At 35.9% G+C, this 19427-nt stretch overlaps 9 non-coding genes across 9 annotated transcripts; all 9 read right to left on the bottom strand.

The window, feature by feature from the left end:
* Positions 1-7513: 7513 nt before the first annotated feature.
* LOC141283950 (U5 spliceosomal RNA) lies at positions 7514-7627 on the bottom strand. Its single transcript, XR_012338316.1, has one exon. It is a non-coding gene; the product is annotated as a U5 spliceosomal RNA (small nuclear RNA).
* A 465-nt stretch (positions 7628-8092) lies between these two features.
* Positions 8093-8208, bottom strand: LOC141283949 (U5 spliceosomal RNA). Its single transcript, XR_012338315.1, has one exon. It is a non-coding gene; the product is annotated as a U5 spliceosomal RNA (small nuclear RNA).
* Positions 8209-9591: 1383 nt separating this feature from the next.
* On the bottom strand, positions 9592-9705 carry LOC141283955 (U5 spliceosomal RNA). The gene has a single exon (XR_012338322.1). It is a non-coding gene; the product is annotated as a U5 spliceosomal RNA (small nuclear RNA).
* A 464-nt stretch (positions 9706-10169) lies between these two features.
* On the bottom strand, positions 10170-10285 carry LOC141283944 (U5 spliceosomal RNA). Its single transcript, XR_012338311.1, has one exon. It is a non-coding gene; the product is annotated as a U5 spliceosomal RNA (small nuclear RNA).
* A 681-nt stretch (positions 10286-10966) lies between these two features.
* LOC141283952 (U5 spliceosomal RNA) lies at positions 10967-11082 on the bottom strand. The gene has a single exon (XR_012338319.1). It is a non-coding gene; the product is annotated as a U5 spliceosomal RNA (small nuclear RNA).
* Positions 11083-11476: 394 nt separating this feature from the next.
* On the bottom strand, positions 11477-11592 carry LOC141283945 (U5 spliceosomal RNA). The gene has a single exon (XR_012338312.1). It is a non-coding gene; the product is annotated as a U5 spliceosomal RNA (small nuclear RNA).
* A 2262-nt stretch (positions 11593-13854) lies between these two features.
* On the bottom strand, positions 13855-13969 carry LOC141283961 (U5 spliceosomal RNA). Its single transcript, XR_012338327.1, has one exon. It is a non-coding gene; the product is annotated as a U5 spliceosomal RNA (small nuclear RNA).
* Positions 13970-18000: 4031 nt separating this feature from the next.
* LOC141283963 (U5 spliceosomal RNA) lies at positions 18001-18114 on the bottom strand. The gene has a single exon (XR_012338330.1). It is a non-coding gene; the product is annotated as a U5 spliceosomal RNA (small nuclear RNA).
* Positions 18115-18726: 612 nt separating this feature from the next.
* LOC141283960 (U5 spliceosomal RNA) lies at positions 18727-18841 on the bottom strand. The gene has a single exon (XR_012338326.1). It is a non-coding gene; the product is annotated as a U5 spliceosomal RNA (small nuclear RNA).
* Positions 18842-19427: the final 586 nt, after the last annotated feature.

Below are 19427 nucleotides of genomic sequence, written 5' to 3'. Positions count from 1 at the left end.
TTGTTTGCTTTGCGGCCGCTTTAAATACAAGACCAACCGTTCGATCGTCAGAGCGTCAAGGAATCTTTCTACAGCGTTGCATGCAGGGCGGCGAGAGCGAATTTTGACGCTCTCGCCGGCGGCGGTGTGAACGCACAGTAAGTGTCCGACTTGACGGCCGTCTCTTTACTCCTCCCCCGACTGCAAGCGGCTGCTCTCGCCAGCCGGCGGCAGGCTAGTGTAGTGCATCTCGAACGCACCCAATATCTCAGGCGTTTAAATTGTTATCGTTACATTGAAATAGTGTGCAAAATTACTATATTTCCTATATAAACTTTCTGGCAAAAAAACATAACGTTACCATTCAACAAAAAATTTCTATTCATCATCGCAAAAAAATATAAACCCAACCTTGAAGACCTTCAACAACTAGCCTGGCTAACGCCAGACCACGTTATGACTTCGTCATGATCATGGTCATGATTCGTGGTCTGGGAACCACATGTTCATTTTCTCGTATTTGAGGCGTGGTTTACGAATGCCCAGAGCCGTTTATTGGGCGCTACGAATGTCTATCAAATGCGCCTGTGCGTAGCTCATAGCCAATCGTTTCAATCATACCGGATGACGTATACAGAGCGATGGTTTAACGCCAAAAGTTGCTCTTTTTTTCAAAATAAACTTGCGTTCTAAACTACTTAGAACACTATCTAAGGGGCCGTTCACATGTCGCGTCTTTTGCGCGCTAAAGTTCGTTATTTCAAATGTAGACGCGCGGTATGCGCGCATAATGGAAGCGACGCGGTTGCGACACGCTCGCGTTTTCCATGCGCAATCTACAGAGCGGTTTGGAAAGGAGAAAGCGACGCGCCTAGCGTTTTACACGTATGGAACGCCGTTGGGGACAATACCTATTTTATACAACGCGTAAAATTTGGACGCATTAACACGCACAGTTTGTACGCGTTAATACGAAGTATATGTTCGGGTGTCGCGTCAGACCGCTCAACAGCCAATAGCGTTGCTCTATTTAGGATTACATTTGCATTTGTGATGCAATGGCACGTTGCTGTATACATATATATACATCAGACGACATTTCTTTCCGTGAAGGATGATGTGCTGTTAGGTAAGCAAATACCTATGCAAACGTCACACGTAACATTTGTTCGTGAATAAGACGTTGGTATGTACATAGGCAAGCGTAAAATTTTAGAGTCAGTGATGCATTTATACGTTGGTTGTGATGTCAGTGCTGTGTCATGCTGTGTCATCTCATCCCGTTTGTACTCATGCAGGTTTTTTTTGTCTCCGGTAACTTGAGGGTGAATTTATTATGATAACATATAACAATAATATAGCCTACTGTATATTTCAGATAAAAATAATATAATAACAACAATATATTGTAACAATCACAAATTTAACAAGTATATTATAACAATCAGGCAAATCCAAAAGCAGAAAACAAAGCACCATTAGCATATGACAATTTACAAATCTTTATTCAACATTTAAACCCAGACACAATCATACGACACATAAACATTACAGAATCACTACAGCAGGCGGACCATAAAACGTAAACTGTGGGGCAGCCAGTCCAAGTCCAAGTGTAAATAGCAATAGTTGTGGATTCAGTAGACATTTAGATGCTATACTTATAAATAGTGACGTTACTATTTCCTCCTCAGTATTGTTGTGCATTAAACATCCTGCAATATAACTGACAGTGACTACGTTTACATGGACACCAGTAATCTAATTAATGACCTTATTCTGAATAAGACAATAATATGATTAAGCTGTTTACATGAGTTGCTTTTAAAATATTCCTTTCATGTTCCCGTTTTACATGTTATAGTACATAGATCGATTAATGACACACATCATTAGGTCCACACGCGACGCTATCAGTTCATCTTCCTTATAGACTTTTAGATGTTTCGGTGGCTCTGGACATATGCAACAATTTTTTTAGAATGTGTGATTTAAAATTTGCCGTGGTCGCATTTGTGCGAGTGCATGCTGTGCTGCTCCATACAGCGAGCGTTTCAGAGGCAGTCAGTTTTTAGGGAAAAAAAAAAAACAAAAAACACGCAAGTCGAAAGCCAGTTTAGTTTTACTTTTTCTTTTTTTTTCTTTTTTCTTTTTGAAAACTTTGTTATCTTTGCCGTTTACCTCACATTACGCTTTAGAGGCTTTCTTTTATTTATTTTTTATTGATTGATTTGATTGCTCAGTGTTTGCGTGCCCTGTAATAAATTGTTTAGTCGGCATATAACACAGCATGTGATGGAGTCCATGCCTCGTCTTATTAGTTGTTGTTAATAAATGATATAAGCTGGTTTTATTTTATTGTTGTTATGCTGTTTAATTAAAAATAACAAACATCTTTTAAAAAATTGTTTTAATCTTAAAATTGATAGGTGTAGCCTATATATGTAAGCAGGGCCGGAGTGGGACTCCTTTTCAGCCCTGGAGTTTCAAGCCTTAGACCGGCCCACTTTAGTTCACGACTGACTATATTAAAATGACGTCATTTCCAATTCAGTGCAAATACAGTAGCCTAAGTGTTGCTTCACAGTGAAGATTTATTTGAACAGTTAACACAATGTAATGTTTAACAGTATCAGTATCTATTTTCTGTTAGAATTAGTGCTCATAAATATCCAAACCTTGAAATGAAAAAATATCAAATAAATACAAATATATATTAAGCTATATGTATAAAATAAAGATTAAAATAAAATGTATTAAACTTTCTAATGACACTATCATGTCTTTTTCAAGTAAACAGCTGCTTTATAAGTTCAAATATTTTTCATAAATGAGAACATTAAAGGGTAAATCTCCAACACTATTCTTTTAAACATCACAATGTCCTTCTCTGCAATATCTGAATATATATTCTGTGCAAAATTGTTCACAGATATCCAGTCCTTAAACACAAATAAAGAATAGAACAAGTATTGCACTGTCCTACCTGCCCATTCTAGTGTGTTGGGCTCATGACTGGTGCTTGGTAACGTTACGGGGCCTGGCTCTTCACTGTTAGCAGCAAACTGGACTAGAGGCTGCTGCTGCTGAAGAGCAACCGTACAAGAAAAAGTTTGATACATAAACATGAACGATGATTTGCAGACATCGTTGTTTTGCACTGCTCCTAACTAGCTTGACGTTAACCAGGGGTGGACTGGGACAAAATTTCAGGCCGGGAAATCTCACACTTATCCAGGCCATCCCACACCAAAATTTGAAACCCTGGACAACAATATTTTTCATCATCACATAAAGAAAAGTTGAAATCAACTGGGTAAAATAATTAAATGCTATCTCTTGAACTTCCAATTTGCCTTTTAATCTCTTTTAATCTCTCTGTCTCTCATGTGTGTTTACTTTTTAAACTAATTTTCTTGTATCTGTCACTTTTGTCATAAACACATCTCCACCTTTACAACCACCTATACAGTACAGATCTAAGGTTGGTCTTTTTTAAAGAAGACAATCAGCAGATTATTGCAGAAATACTGAGACCTTTTTAAAGACATGTTTTTTGTCAAGATTGTAAAAAGTTGTGATTTTGTAAAATGACACTTGACATTGCTGCTAAGGGGGAGGAGACAGCCACCAGGATGGTTCTTTAGCTTCTAAGATTTCAAAATTATATATAATTTATGATTAGTACTAAAACATTTGATAGAGAAAAGGGCAACAGAAAAAAAGAGGGCCACTACATTAGGACCATGTGTTATTTATTGTCGTAATGTTAAAATTAAAACAAAAATTAGCTACATCTTGAATATATCTTTATTTAAAAATCTTAAAACTAAACATGTTTTGCATTATCATGGGTCATGTTTGGCCCAAAGGAAAATTAACCATGATATTATTGAGCCTATGGTAAACATTGTAACCATGTTTTTTTTTTTTTTTTTTTAGGATTGATTCCCATTAGTATAATCACAATTTTATACCATGGTGAAACTATAGTGTAGCAAAACCATTGTATAACTATAGTAAACATGTTTTGTAAAACCACAGTTAATTTTTAATAAGGGTAGCTCCCTAAACCTGTTTTAAAACGATATTTTTTATAGATTAACATTTGTTAGCAGTTCAATACTTAAGTAAACGAAGACAAAACTACAATAGTCTGTTTACAGATGTAACTGACCTGCACTTTAGGTCCTAAACAGGACAGATTTGTCTCTCTGCTCCACCTGGGCACTTCTACTTCAGTCTCGCGTCGTTTTGGCGGACGCGCGGATGCGCGGAGCGCGCGCGAGATGAAACGCGTGCCAGTTAAAACTAACCGATTTATGATTTATTAGAGTTTTATTATTGAATGGCTAATTCTGAAATAACCACTTTAGTACATTAGGCCGGCAACAAAAACAATAACAACAACAATATTAAATAATAATAATAAAAATTGGAGGGTAGCGGGCCAAAAATTCTCCCGATGGACAGTCCGCCCCTGGCGACTGCTGTGAGTGCAGGCAGCTAGGGACACCGGCCCTCGCGGCCAAAAAAACGGACCGGCCCACCGGGAATTCTCCCGGTCCTCCCGATTAGCCAATCCGGGCCTGTATGTAAGCAAAACCAAGATCATGAATTCGATAGTAAAAGTGAAAAGCATACTAAGACATTCCAATAGCGGAAATCCCGTTCACAAAATTAAAATCACAAATAATACTAATGAAAAAGAACGGGTTAACTACGTTTCCATAAAACTATAAATTATGATAACAGACAAACCATTTATCAGCAATGAGCATTTATTAATCCCATGTTGTAGCAAAAAAATAAATAAATAAAAATGAAACCAAAGCATAAGCACGTGCGATCAACCCGTTACCCGTGTTTTTCCAAACTTCTACTCGTGAAAGTGCACTGGAAAGGCACTCAAACCCGTGAATTCCCACTCATGAACTCGTACTAGATCGACGTACTCCCAGTTCTGAGTTCTGAGGTGACATAGCCCGCGAAACAACAATAAAGCCTCTGGGGTGCGGTGTTTATGCAAGTGGCACACGGTGGAAAGATAGAGTGTAAGACAATATAACGTTGCAATCAAATTATTAATAATATAGCTAAAATTAATACATGCTTGGCGTGACTTGCCTGGAACGCTACAAAGTCCTGAGTCGTGGTTTGAAGACGTGATTTACGAGCTCAAAAACCTGCCTGGAACGCAGCATTAGTGTGTATCCTGTCACAAAATGTGGCGAAAAGTCCTACACAAGGGGAATAGTGTGATTAAGGTGTGTACATGTCTTCCATAATGCGACTAAAATATACTCCACCTGTCTTAATTCGATTTGTGTTTACTCCGATTATGACTTTAGTCGGATTAAATTAATCAAAAATCTCAGTTTACATGGTTGCTTCTTAATCAGAGTATTGTCTTAATCGCGTTAAAATCGGAATATTGTTGTCCACGTAAACGTACTCAGTAAATCATTATATTTATAAAACAGTATTAAAATCGTGGCAACTTATTGAAATATTAAAGACCTAGAGCTACCCCTAACCTACCCTAAATGTAACTTTTATGAATTAAAATGAATTTTAAGTCAAATCATTTTTATTGAAAACAAATGCGTTTATTAAGTAATAAAAAAAAGTGCTGTCAGTGGGAATAGAACCCGGTCTCCCATGCACTTTTTCCACATATGGGGTTATATTAATCAGAGGGGAAATATGGCGAGTCAGGATCTTTGCTACACTGACTCAGAATACACTAGTTTATAAATAAATAATTCAAATTAGCCTTACTCCCCCCCCCCCTATTTATTTATATTTGTGGCAAGTTTTAGCATATTGTGTGCGCTTGAAGATCTCTTCCAGCTGCGCTGCCAGAGCGAGTCTCCAAAATGAAAGCGAAAGTAAAGTCTCCTGTTGTTTCCAGCAGCGCGGCATTTTTTTTCTTCACCATAATTGATGGATGTCTAAAATATAAAAAATAAGGAGAAGCCTAAAAGAGATAAAACCAATGCCCGCCCGCCTCTGAACTGATGTGAAAATTGGCCCGAAGCCCAGCCCTAGAGGTGTAAAAAAAAATCGTGCCCGTCGGCCGAGGCTGAAATGCAGCGGCTCTACACTCTTAAAAATAAAGGTGCTTCAAAAGGTTCTTTAAGCGATGCCATAGAAGAACCATTTTTGATTCCATTCAGTCAAAGGTTCTTTAAATAACCATTTCTTACCTTTTTATAATCTAAAGAACCTTATTTGCCACAAAGAACCTTTTGTGAAAAGGTTCTTCAGATGTTTAAGGTTCTTTATGGAACCATTTAGACAAAAAGGTTCTTCTATGGCATAATAACGCATCTTTATTTTTTAAGAGTGTAATTGACTGCTTGTTTTAATGCTTACAGCAGAAAAATTAATCGTTTTTTTTTCTTGCCCTGACTCAAGTCTCAGATGTTATGCTTAGTGCGATCTCACAAAGATAGACTACAAACAATGAAGTTCAAATCTCTCTTATTTACACCACGTCTTTGTTGTTATAATGAGATGATTCGTGCTTAACACAATGACATTACCTCAACAAAAACTCCGGCGATTTGAACGATGAGTGGATAACGCCTCTGATTCGAGAAATCAACTGATATGTGCGTGGTTGGCTACATTGCTTAACTCAGCAAAAACATAATAGAAATAGACCTCCAGAGCGCAAACCATAACGCACTGGATTGGTCTAAATCTGCAATAAAATGCCATTTATTACAGATGTAACTGAGGGTGCTATTGATTTCGTTTGAGAGTGCTTAGCACCCTCAAGCACCCCTGTAGAACCGGGCCTGCCTACGGGATTCCTTTAACGTTACAAAAGAATATAATTTTAATTATGGATTCATGCAGTCATTGAATGTATTTAATCATTGACCCTAAATTATCACCCGTTCAACTAAAACAGAAAAATTAAGATGTCGCAAATCAAATAAGACTCAGAAATATTACACATTCAAAAATGTCGTGTTTATACGACGAAAACATTCGTCTAGAAACACACGGTCAAAAATGTTGCGTTAAGGCGATACAAACGATCGTGTCATTAAATAACATGACAAAAAACTTCGCGTACAGACGTTCAAAGCGTTCGTGTTTACACGGACCAAAAAGACGCGTAAAAACTGTGCGTGTCAATGAGTCCAAATTTCACGCGTTTCATATAATAGGTATTGTCCCCAAGCGCGTTCCATATACACGCGTTTTTAGGCGCGACATGTGAACGGCTGCATCGAATGATAACTTGCTGCCATGCTGGATCCATAGTTATAAACAAACTGCTTCGGTGAGTCGCATAGAAGGCGTCATCGTCTCGCTGCTCCCTCCTCGTTCTGTGATTGGTTCCCTATCTGAGGTGAAAATTTGGTCCATGGTTTCCATGCTACCTTCAAACTTGAATAAAATCGCCCTGCGCGGAAAGCAGCATGGGGGCACCCAGGCTATTCAACAACCACACTACGACTTAAGACAAAACAAAGTTGTTTCATTGTAATAAACTGATATTCAACAGGATTGGGAAGCCCCACATTTAAGTAGGGCATCAAAAATTAGTTTATACTCATTGTGTTCCTCTCCACGGAAATCTTTAGTAAAAGGCGAAAGATTTATTCGCTATGAAGTGAAACATGAGTGTATTAACTTCCTAACAGCTCTAGTACGTACTTGAGCGTCAGGAACGCATTTCACAAGAACGGTAGGAACCTGACAGACACATTTAGCATTTGATTATTTGTTGTGTGACTGGAAACTAGAACATTTTGTATACTATAATAAAGCAATCCATTCAGTCTTTTCTTTTCGTGTTATTAAATAGGCTAAGTATAAAAAATGTCATGATATCGGATTAAAAGACACATTTGCAACTAACCAAAAGGGCACTATCTCATTAGTGAATACAAAGAAAATTAACTTAACACAAACAATAAAACAACATTAAAACAAAGGTAATTTTATTTTGCCAAATATTATAAAAAAATCTGTGCTCAATTATGTGCACAATGAAGTAAATTACAATAAATAAATACAATACTTCTACATCCAGCACTGTCTTACATAAACACTACTGTCAAATAAATCTGATGTTTAAAACGGATTGAGAAGCCCCACAATTAAGCAGGGCATCAAAAAATTAGTTTATACTCATAGTGTTCCTTTCCACGGAAATCTTTAGTAAAAGGCGAAAGATTTATACGATATGAAGAGAAACATGAGTGTACTAACTTCCTAACAGCTCTAGTACGTACTTGAGCGTCAGGAACGCATTTCACAAGAACGGTAGGAACCTGACAGACACATTTAGCATTTGATTATTTTGTATGGATACTTTTGTATAACACATATACATTTTGCATAATATTATACAGCAGTTTATTCTTTCTTCTCTTTTTGTGTGTTTTAAATAGGATTTTAAGTATTTTAAATAAAGACACAGGTGTGCAACTGACCAAAAGAGGGCACTATTTCATTAGTGAATACAAAGGAAATGTTCTCTTTACTGAAGCTAACACAAACACTTAAACAAAAGAGATGAGCTTATTTTGACACATTAATGTAAACATAGTATAAATTGTCTCTTTATTGTGTTGGGAAAAATAGAGCAAAATAAAATATGAATGTATACAGCTTCTTATACAGCCATGCTTCCAACCTTTAAACTCTGAAAATACTATCTCAGGCGTTTAAATTACTGTTATCGTTACATTGAAATAGTGTGCAAAATTACTATATTTCCTATATAAACTTTCTGGCAAAAAAACATAACGTTACCATTCAACAAAAAATTTCTATTCATCATCGTAAAAAATATAAACCCAACCTTGAAGACCTTCAACAACTAGCCTGGCTAACGCCAGACCACGTTATGACTTCGTCATGATTCGTGGTCTGGGAACCACATGTTCATTTTCTCGTATTTGAGGCGTGGTTTACGAATACCCAGAGCCGTTTATTGGGCGCTACGAATGTCTATCAAATGCGCCTGTGCGTAGCTCATAGCCAATCGTTTCAATCATACCGGATGACGTATACAGAGCGATGGTTTAACGCCAAAAGTTGCTCTTTTTTTCAAAATAAACTTGCGTTCTAAACTACTTAGAACACTATCTAAGGGGCCGTTCACATGTCGCGTCTTTTGCGCGCTAAAGTTCGTTATTTCAAATGTAGACGCGCGGTATGCGCGCATAATGGAAGCGACGCGGTTGCGACGCGCTCGCGTTTTCCATGCGCAAGCTACAGAGCGGTTTAGAAAGGAGAAAGCGACGCGCCTAGCGTTTTACACGCGTTTTTAGGCGCGACATGTGAACGGCTGCATCGAATGATAACTTGCTGCCATGCTGGATCCATAGTTATAAACAAACTGCTTCGGTGAGTCGCATAGAAGGCGTCATCGTCTCGCTGCTCCCTCCTCGTTCTGTGATTGGTTCCCTATCTGAGGTGAAAATTTGGTCCATGGTTTCCATGCTACCTTCCAACTTGAATAAAATCGCCCTGCGCGGAAAGCAGCATGGGGGCACCCAGGCTATTCAACAACCACACTACAACTTAAAACAAAACAAAGTTGTTTCATTGAAATAAACTGATATTCAACAGGTTTGGGAAGCCCCACATTTAAGTAGGGCATCAAAAATTAGTTTATACTCATTGTGTTCCTCTCCACGGAAATCTTTAGTAAAAGGCGAAAGATTTATTCGCTATGAAGTAAAACATGAGTGTACTAACTTCCTAACAGCTCTAGTACGTACTTGAGCGTCAGGAACGCATTTCACAAGAACGGTAGGAACCTGACAGACACATTTAGCATTTGATTATTTGTTGTGTGACTGGATACTAGAACATTTTGTATACTATAATAAAGCAATCCATTCAGTCTTTTCTTTTCGTGTTATTAAATAGGCTAAGTATAAAAAATGTCATGATATCTGATTAAAAGACACATTTGCAACTAACCAAAAGGGCACTATCTCATTAGTGAAAACAAAGAAAATTAACTTAACACAAACAATAAAACAACATTAAAACAGAGGTAATTTTTTTTTGTCAAATATTATAAAAAATCTGTGCTCAATTATGTGCACAATGAAGTAAATTACAATAAATAAATACATAACTTCTACATCCAGCACTGTCTTACATAAGCACTACTGTCAAATAAATCTGATGTTTAAACCGGATTGAGAAGCCCTACAATTAAGCAGGGCATCAAAAAATTAGTTTATACTCATAGTGTTCCTTTCCACGGAAATCTTTAGTAAAAGGCGAAAGATTTATACGATATGAAGAGAAACATGAGTGTACTAACTTTCTAACAGCTCTAGTACGTACTTGAGCGTCAGGAACGCATTTCACAAGAACGGTAGGAACCCGACAGACACATTTAGCATTTGATTATTTTGTATGGATACTTTTGTATAACACATATACATTTTGCATAATATTATACAGCAGTTTATTCTTTCTTCTCTTTTTGTGTGTTTTAAATAGGATTTTAAGTATTTTAAATAAAGACACAGGTGTGCAACTGACCAAAAGAGGGCACTATTTCATTAGTGAATACAAAGGAAATGTTCTCTTTACTGAAGCTAACACAAACACTTAAACAAAAGAGATGAGCTTATTTTGACACATTAATGTAAACATAGTATAAATTGTCTCTTTATTGTGTTGGGAAAAATAGAGCAAAATAAAATATGAATGTATACAGCTGCTTGTACAGCCATGCTTCCAACAATTAAACTCTGAAAATAGTATCTCAGGCGTTTAAATTACTGTTATCGTTACATTGAAATTGTGTGCAAAATTACTATATTTCCAATATAAACTTTCTGGCAAAAAACAATGTTACCATTAAACAAAAACATTCAATTCATCATCGCAAAAACTATAAAAACAACCTTGAAGATCTTCAACAAACTCACTACGACTTTAAACAAAAAGTTTTTTACTTGAACTAATCTGATATTCTACATGATTGAGAAGCCCCGCAATGAAGCAGGGCATCAAAAAATTAATTTATACTCATTGTGTTCCTCCCCACGGAAATCTTTAGTAAAAGGCGAAAGATTTATACGATCTGAAGAAAAACATGAGTGTACAAGTTTAAAGGAAACACCAGTACGTACTCGAGGTACAGGAACACATTTCACTAGAACGGTGGCAACCAGACGATTACTTTTAGGCTGACACAAATATACAACTGACCAAAAGAGGGCACTGTCTCATTAGTGAACACACAAAAAAAATTCTCTGACACCAGCACAAAATGAAAGTGACCAGCGCTTACTTAGAAACACGCTTACAAAAATGGCAGAACTTCTTTTAGTGTGAGTGTGTGGTTTGAGCAACAAAATGCTAAATATTATCTTTCATTGCAGAATATTAAACCCTTACCTAGTTAACTCCATGCAAATTTAATCGAAACAACCTATCACAGCTCATGACAAAATACAATATATATAAGATAATCTGACATTCAACAAGATTGAGAAGCCCCGCAGTTAAGCAGGGCATCAAAAAATTAGTTTATACTCATTGTGTTCCTCCCCACGGAAATCTTTAGTAAAAGGCGAAAGATTTATACGATCTGAAGAGAAACATGAGTGTACTGAATTCTTCAAAAACACCAGTACGTACTCGAGTGACAGGAACACATTTCACAAGAACGGTTACACTATGACCTACATCAGTACTAAAAGTATAACGGTAAAGAACAACGTATAATACCGTTAAATGACTATGTTACTACACTACATAACAAACAAGAGTGTATGGGTGTATAAAATTAAAAATACTTAAGTAAAATGAACTGTACCCCCATTGCATTGTGGGTAAAATAGCTTACTTCCGGCTTCGTCATCACTCTCACGGAATCAACTCGCTTGACTGGCATGGTAGAAAACAAGCTTTACATTTTCAACACTATCAGTCTCTCTCACTGTAATGTGAACGCTTTGACAACCACTTCTTAAATGTACACTTTGAACTGCTTTGGTTAAACTTGTCTGCTAAGTGAACTAAAGGCTATTATATTAATAGAAATCACCTTTTCTGTCATTTCTGTTAATATAATAATGTATATGATATTATAAAATAATAAAGTAGGCACAATTTATACTTGTTACACAATTTAAAGCATTTAAGCACAAATCAGATCCAGTAGTTTTTAAAATTAATAAATACATTTTTTAAACAATTTAAATAATTTTGACTAGTCCAAATGAGAGAATATGTAACCGTCAATAGTGGCCCATTTACTCTTATTATATTATTAAGTAGGCTAAAAAAAAAAAAAAGTTGTTTCTCCCCGTCGGGGAATCGAACCCCGGTCTTCCGCGTGACAGGCGGAGATACTGTCCACTATACTAACGAGGAAGCGCCTGTTTACTGCTACGCCACATGGGACTTTTATTTTGCGCTTTAATGGTGAGTACGTTTTATAATCGTAACCTATAAGACCCACATCCCGCCTAAACTTATCAGTTCCTTCCTCGTTAGCACGCGGAGAAAATAGTTAAGCTTAACTTCCCTTAACTTTTCCCATTCATTCTCTATGGTAGTGCTTAACACTACGGATGCGATATACTTTTGGCCACACGTAGACTTCATGCCGCTGCTTCGTTTGTTTCCGTGGCGGAGAATTTAAAAAGCGTGGTAGTGTCATCTGTCAATCATTCATTTCCCAGGGCAGGGGAGACCCGTTTTACGATCGGAGAGAGATCTGTTTACCGAATTGTCAACAAGTATTTACAGTCTAAACTTCCTTCAGACAGGTTTTACAAGTTTTCAACTTAACGTTACCTTGTCGGTTTGACAGCTTAATTGCGTTGATCTCGAACTCTGACGTAAAAACAAAACAGTGGTCATCAGGTGAAAAGGTTACAGGTTAATATACCCTATTATATTGTAAATGTTTATTAAGATTGTTGCACATTTTAAAATTCTTACACAAGAACAATTATTACAAGTTTATTTTTATCTTTCGGTTTGTTTTTTATTTTGTTTATTATATGTAAATCGTTCTTAAAGTGCATCTAGATGAAAAACGATTACAAATTCATTTTGTGGTATTTGTGGCTGAGGCGGGATTCGAACCTCTAATTGTGTGTAATTTATTCGGCCCGCCTCCCTGGGCCGTCCTTCGTTTCTATTGGCTAGTCAGCGCTCTACAGCTACGTGCGGCTGGCCCCCGGAAGACAGGGGTTCGATTCCCCGACAGAGAGAAACAACATTTTTGCTTATTACTTTATTAATTATTTTTATTACTTAAATGTTTTCTTTTGTATATCACTCGAAAGACCGTGGTTAAATTTATTTTTTTACTTTTTAACAGATTAAAGAAATGTCTTGAATATATATCAAATCAATAAATCAATTACACAATTTTAGTTTAGTTCATAAGGCCGAAATAATTTAATAGTAAGTAAGCCTATGATGTACAAAACAACATTTTGTGAACCATTTGGTAAAACGCGTATCCTTCCTTCCACAGCGAATGATTTACAAATGACTGTTGGGCTATCAAAGACTTTAGAAACTTTAGGAAACAATGAAACAGCGCCATGAAATCTACGTGTGGCCAAACATATACTGCATCCGTAGTGTTAAACACTACCACAGAGAATGAATGGGAAAAGTTAAAGGAATTTAAGCTTAACCATTTTCGGAACCCGTGCGGGGACTGGGGTTCGATTCCCCGACGGGGAGAAACAAAAAGTTAAAAAAGTAAAATAAGCTTTTCATTTGTTCAGATGCCAAAGAGTACTAAAATATTATATTGAACAAAGTAATCCATCCAAAACAACCCACAACACTCCAATTGCCTTCAAACACAAACCATATTTATTCTATTTTTAAACAAAAAGAAATAGCCCCGCATTATTGCAGTGCATCAAAAAATTAGTTTATACTCATTGTGTTCCTCCCCACGGAAATCTTTAGTAAAAGGCGAAAGATTTATACGATCTGAGATGAAACATGAGCGTACTAAATCATACAAATCGGGAAGATACCCAGTCAGAAGAGCACATATCACAGGAACGGTGCGAACACGAACGTATTTGAGAAACAATACTGACAACACAGTTATGGTGCGGAAGAAAGAAAGAAAGTAACAGGGTAAAGAAAATTGTTTAAAAGTATTTCGTTAGGTTAGCTAGAACAGTATAGGCCTATTTCTGGTTTTGTCATCGTGCAACAAAGTCTGCAACTTCATAATAACAATTTAGACAAGCAGCTCAATCTCTAAAACAACCAAAACGTACATGTTTTCCAGAATTGACATTACTATTATGTGGATAAACCTGAAACTATACAGATGGAAATAAGGGAAAACACATTATGAAAAATCTTTTAAGTACTGCTGCCTCGCAACACACCACGAGATATCTACAGAAACATTCATTAAAACCAGTAGCGTCGAACAGTTGAGGCATATTCAAGAAATAAGCCACCTTACTGATATGCGAAGATGTAAGTGAAATTACTCATTAAAAATATTAGATATTTTAAATTTAAAGAATAATATTAGCCACATCACAAACTCAGCAAAATTTGTTTATTTACTACAGCAACACGTTGTGATAATGGACGATACGACGCTCTGCAGCCCAAACTGCGTAACACAGTGCGATTACAAGTGAATAAACAACGCATCTAATGTTAATATTCTTGTTAATAGCGATTATAAATATTGCTATGACATCAGACATCCAACAAGAGCCCTTTATCCGACCTCATCCTCGATTATCTACTGGCGTTTTTCTAGCATTACTAGCAAACACGTGTGCTTAAGAAAGCAAAACCCTGATATTGCAATAAAAATATTAATTCTATCTCTAAAGTAAGAGTCAAACGCGTAAAAATTGAGACTTACCTTGCCTCTTTCTTTCATACAACACCTGCCACGTTTCAAAAATTGCTGGAAAACTCCACACTAAAGGACCTTTTTTGTGGACTAATGATGAAGCCTGTGTTAAATTAGTCTGTTAAATCAATGATTTAAAAAAGTAATTTTGGCAAATACGGGTAATTTGCCATAGAAATATGTTTTTTTATATTTATGACTGTTATAGTGCCAGCTGTGGTCCGATCTCCCTAAAACTTTGCACGCTTGTTTACAAACACCTGTCACATGTGTTAACCTGGGGCCCGTTTCAGAATGGGAGGTTTATCAAGCCTGAGAAAGCAGGGTAAGTCAAGCCTGTTTCTAAAAGAGAGGTAACTTATACTCGGAGTCAGTTACCTTGGTAACTTACTCTGTGAACCAAACCTGGTCAGGAGCAGGTTTTCTTCTGCAAACCCAGAGTTTCTTTCGGTCTCCTCCCCCTTTTTAAAGCATAAGTGATGTTTAAATACCTCATTAATTTATTTATGCTTCAAAAATGCTTTTCTTAGGGAGTGTTTTGGAATGTAAATTTAGTGCATTTTACTTAAAACAAGAAAAATAATCTTAATGCAAATGGAAACAAGATTATTTTTTCTTACCCAATTGGCAGATAATATGCAAAATAAGAAAAATACACTTAAAAGATTAAATAAACACCTTATGTACACTGTAAAAAAAAAATTAAATAAAGTGCAAAAACAATAATTTTACAGAGATTTTCATTAAAGGTTTTACAGAAAAAAAAAGTTATTTTACAGATTTTTCCTTGTTTCAATAACAATATTTTTCTTTAACTTTGTGGTTTTTGTTTGGGAGCTGTAGCTGCCAGTGGTTTGACTGTTTTTTTTTTTACAGTGTAAAACCCTTATTTGACAGATTTTACCTAGATTATTACAATGAAAGCAGAAACGCTGTTATTTTACAAATCATTACAATAAAAAACCTTCAATAAAGTTTCAAAGCATGCTCAAAGTGGAAAATTAAGAGTTTTATTTAAAATACAAAATACAAAGTCTGTACAAATGGCATATAAAATGTACATTTTACATTTTTAGCTTTTTTTTTTAAGAAATACAGCACAATTACATTTAAAATACTGTGCTGATGAAGAACATGGAACAGTTTCATCGGAATGTTTAATTAAATATATATTCAACTTAAGACAACTTCACTTCCAGAGAAAATATTTCCTGATAATTTGCTCACACCCATGTAATCCAAGATGTTCATGTCTTTCTTTCTTCAAGTCGAAAAAAGTAAAGTTTTATAGGAAAACATTACAGGATTTTTCTCCATATAGTGGTCTACAATGAGAGCCAATGGGTTGAATGGTCAAATTTCAGTTTCAATACAGCTTTCAAAGGGCTTTAAACGTTTCCAGTGACCCTTATTCCTTGGCTGGGATCATGTAGAGCCCTTTGAAGCTGCACTGAAACTGAAATTTGGACCTTCAACCAGTTGGCTCCCATCGAAATATGGAGAAAAATCCTGGAATATTTTCTTCAAAAACCTTTTTAACAGAAAAAAGAAAGACATTTTTCTTAAAAATGCATTTTGATTTAAGAATCTTTAGTTGTTGTTTTTTTAGTTGGAAACAACAAGACAATAATACTAAGTAAGAAAAGCATTTTTTAGGTGCATTAATTTATTGCAAATATTTTCATCATGCAGACACTGTCAAAGTGACAAAAACGGCATGTCCTTTCATACATAAGATTATTATTTATTATATACTATAGGATTATTTTGATTAGCCATATCCACATGCGTATTTATTTGACCTGTGTCATTTTTAAATGGTAGTCAGAGCACATTAGTAGTTTAGTACAGACACTGTATGCAGAGCGGTAAAGAAAGTGTGCCTTGCTCTAATGCTCTTACTGAGAATTTTAGTGTCATTGCCTACTGAGCACAAACTCACTGAATATGAAGCTGATTACTGTATGGAATGGAAGGATGGCAGATGAAAAGGTAGTTCAAAAAATGTGTGTGTGTGTGTGTGTGTGTGTGTGTGTATACACACACACACACACACACACACACACACACACACACACACACATATATATATTCATTATGTGAAAGAGCATTAGACTATGTGGAAAAAGCTGCTGCAAAGTGAAATTAGACACAGAATTATATTTTTATATGACATTTTAATGTCGAATATTTGTAAAGTAATGTAGCCTACACTCATGAACCCTTTATGCTTAAAGCTTTACCTGTTGAATTATGTTTACTTCCATGTTTAGCTGTTTTCTTTTTCTTATTATTTTTTTATTTTAAATTTTAATTTTTTTGCCTGTGGGATACCATGAAAATGAATAGTTCAGTAACTTACTGTTCTGCCAGTTTTTACCTTAGATATTCTAATTATTAATAATTAAATAATTATATTCGTAATAATTATTAAGAGTTAAAGTTAAGCATTGGCTCAAAGTATGTGGAGGTCTTTTTGGCGGGAGCTGTTGCCATGGTGAATCATAATTTCGGAGCTCCATTGATCAGGGCTTTTCATAGTCGTGGTGCAAGCACTAAACCCAGAGTCAACCCACTCAGAGTGGATTGAACTAACTCAGTTCAGCTGTTCTGAAACCAAAAACTCAGAGTTTCCCATCTCAGGGTAAGTCAAATCAGAGTTCAAGTTTAAACTCAGAGTTGGTTGAACCTCCTTATTGAAACAGGCCCCTGGTTTTGTGAAGTTTTCGTTTAGGCCTTATGGGCTTTTGAGCACTTTTGGCCAGGTCCCTTTTCTAAACAACCCCATTATGGCTTACCAATAAGACAGGCACTTCCTCGTTAGTATAGTGGACAGTATCTCCGCCTGTCACGCGGAAGACCGGGGTTCGATTCCCCGACGGGGAGAAACCACATTTTTGTTTGTTACTTTATTTATTATTTTTATTATTTAAATGTTTTCTTTTGTATATCACTCGAAAGACCGGGGTTCGATTCTAAACTAAAAGAAACTAAAAGTTAAAAAGTAAAAGAATCTTTTTAATTTGTTCAGTTGCCAAAGAGTACTAAAATATTATATTGAACAAAGTAATTCATCCAAAACAACCCACAAAACTACAATTGCCTTCAAACACAATCCATTATTAATCTATTATTAAACAAAGAGAAATAGCCCCGCATTAATGCAGTGCATCAAAAAATTAGTTTATACTCATTATGTTCCTCCCCACGGAAATCTTTAGTAAAAGGCGAAAGATTTATACGATCTGAGGTGAAACGCGTACTAAATAACATAAATCGGAAAAGACCGGGATTCGATTCCCCGACGGGGAGAAATAAGCTTTTTTTTTTTTTAACAGATTAAAGAAACGCCTTGAATATATATCCAATCAATAAATCAATTACACAATTTTAGTTAAGTTCATAAGGCCGAAATACTTTAACAGTAAGTAAGTGTATGATGTACAAAACAACATTTTTGTGAACCATTTGGTAAAACGCGTATCCTTCCTTCCACAGCGAATGATTTACAAATGACTGTTGGGCTATCAAAGACTTTAGAAAATTTAGGAAACAATGAAACAGCGCCATGAAATCTACGTGTGGCCAAACATTTACTGCATCCGTAGTGTTAAACACTACCACAGAGAATGAATGGGAAAAGTTAAAGGAATTTAAGCTTAACCATTTTCGGAACCCGTGCGGGGACTGGGGTTCGATTCCCCGACGGGGAGAAACAAAAAGTTAAAAAAGTAAAATAAGCTTTTCATTTGTTCAGATGCCAAAGAGTACTAAAATATTATATTGAACAAAGTAATCCATCCAAAACAACCCACAACACTCCAATTGCCTTCAAACACAAACCATTTTTATTCTATTTTTAAACAAAGAGAAATAGCCCCGCATTATTGCAGTGCATCAAAAAATTAGTTTATACTCATTGTGTTCCTCCCCACGGAAATCTTTAGTAAAAGGCGAAAGATTTATACGATCTGAGATGAAACATGAGCGTACTAAATCATACAAATCGGGAAGATACCCAGTCAGAAGAGCACATATCACAGGAACGGTGCGAACACGAACGTATTTGAGAAACAATACTGACAACACAGTTATGGTGTGGAAGAAAGAAAGAAAGTAACAGGGTAAAGAAAATTGTTTAAAAGTATTTCGTTAGGTTAGCTAGAACATAGGCCTATTTCTGGTTTTGTCATCGTGCAACAAAGTCTGCAACTTCATAATAACAATTTAGACAAGCAGCTCAAACTCTAAAACAACCAAAACGTACATGTTTTCCAGAATTGACATTACTATCATGTGGATAAACCTGAAACTATAAAGATGGAAATAAGGGAAAACACATTATGAAAAATCTTTTAAGTACTGCTGCCTCGCAACACACCACGAGATATCTACAGAAACATTCATTAAAACCAGTAGCGTCGAACAGTTGAGGCATATTCAAGAAATAAGCCACCTTACTGATATGCGAAGATGTAAGTGAAATTACTCATTAAAAATATTAGATATTTTAAATTTAAAGAATTATAACATTAGCCACATCACAAACTCAGCAAAATTTGTTAATTTACTACAG

The sequence above is a fragment of the Garra rufa genome, chromosome 13 (genome assembly GCF_049309525.1).
Source record: "Garra rufa chromosome 13, GarRuf1.0, whole genome shotgun sequence".
Taxonomy (NCBI): domain Eukaryota; kingdom Metazoa; phylum Chordata; class Actinopteri; order Cypriniformes; family Cyprinidae; genus Garra; species Garra rufa.
Note: the sequence above shows the minus strand (reverse complement) of the source record. Positions and strands in the feature narration are given on the sequence as shown.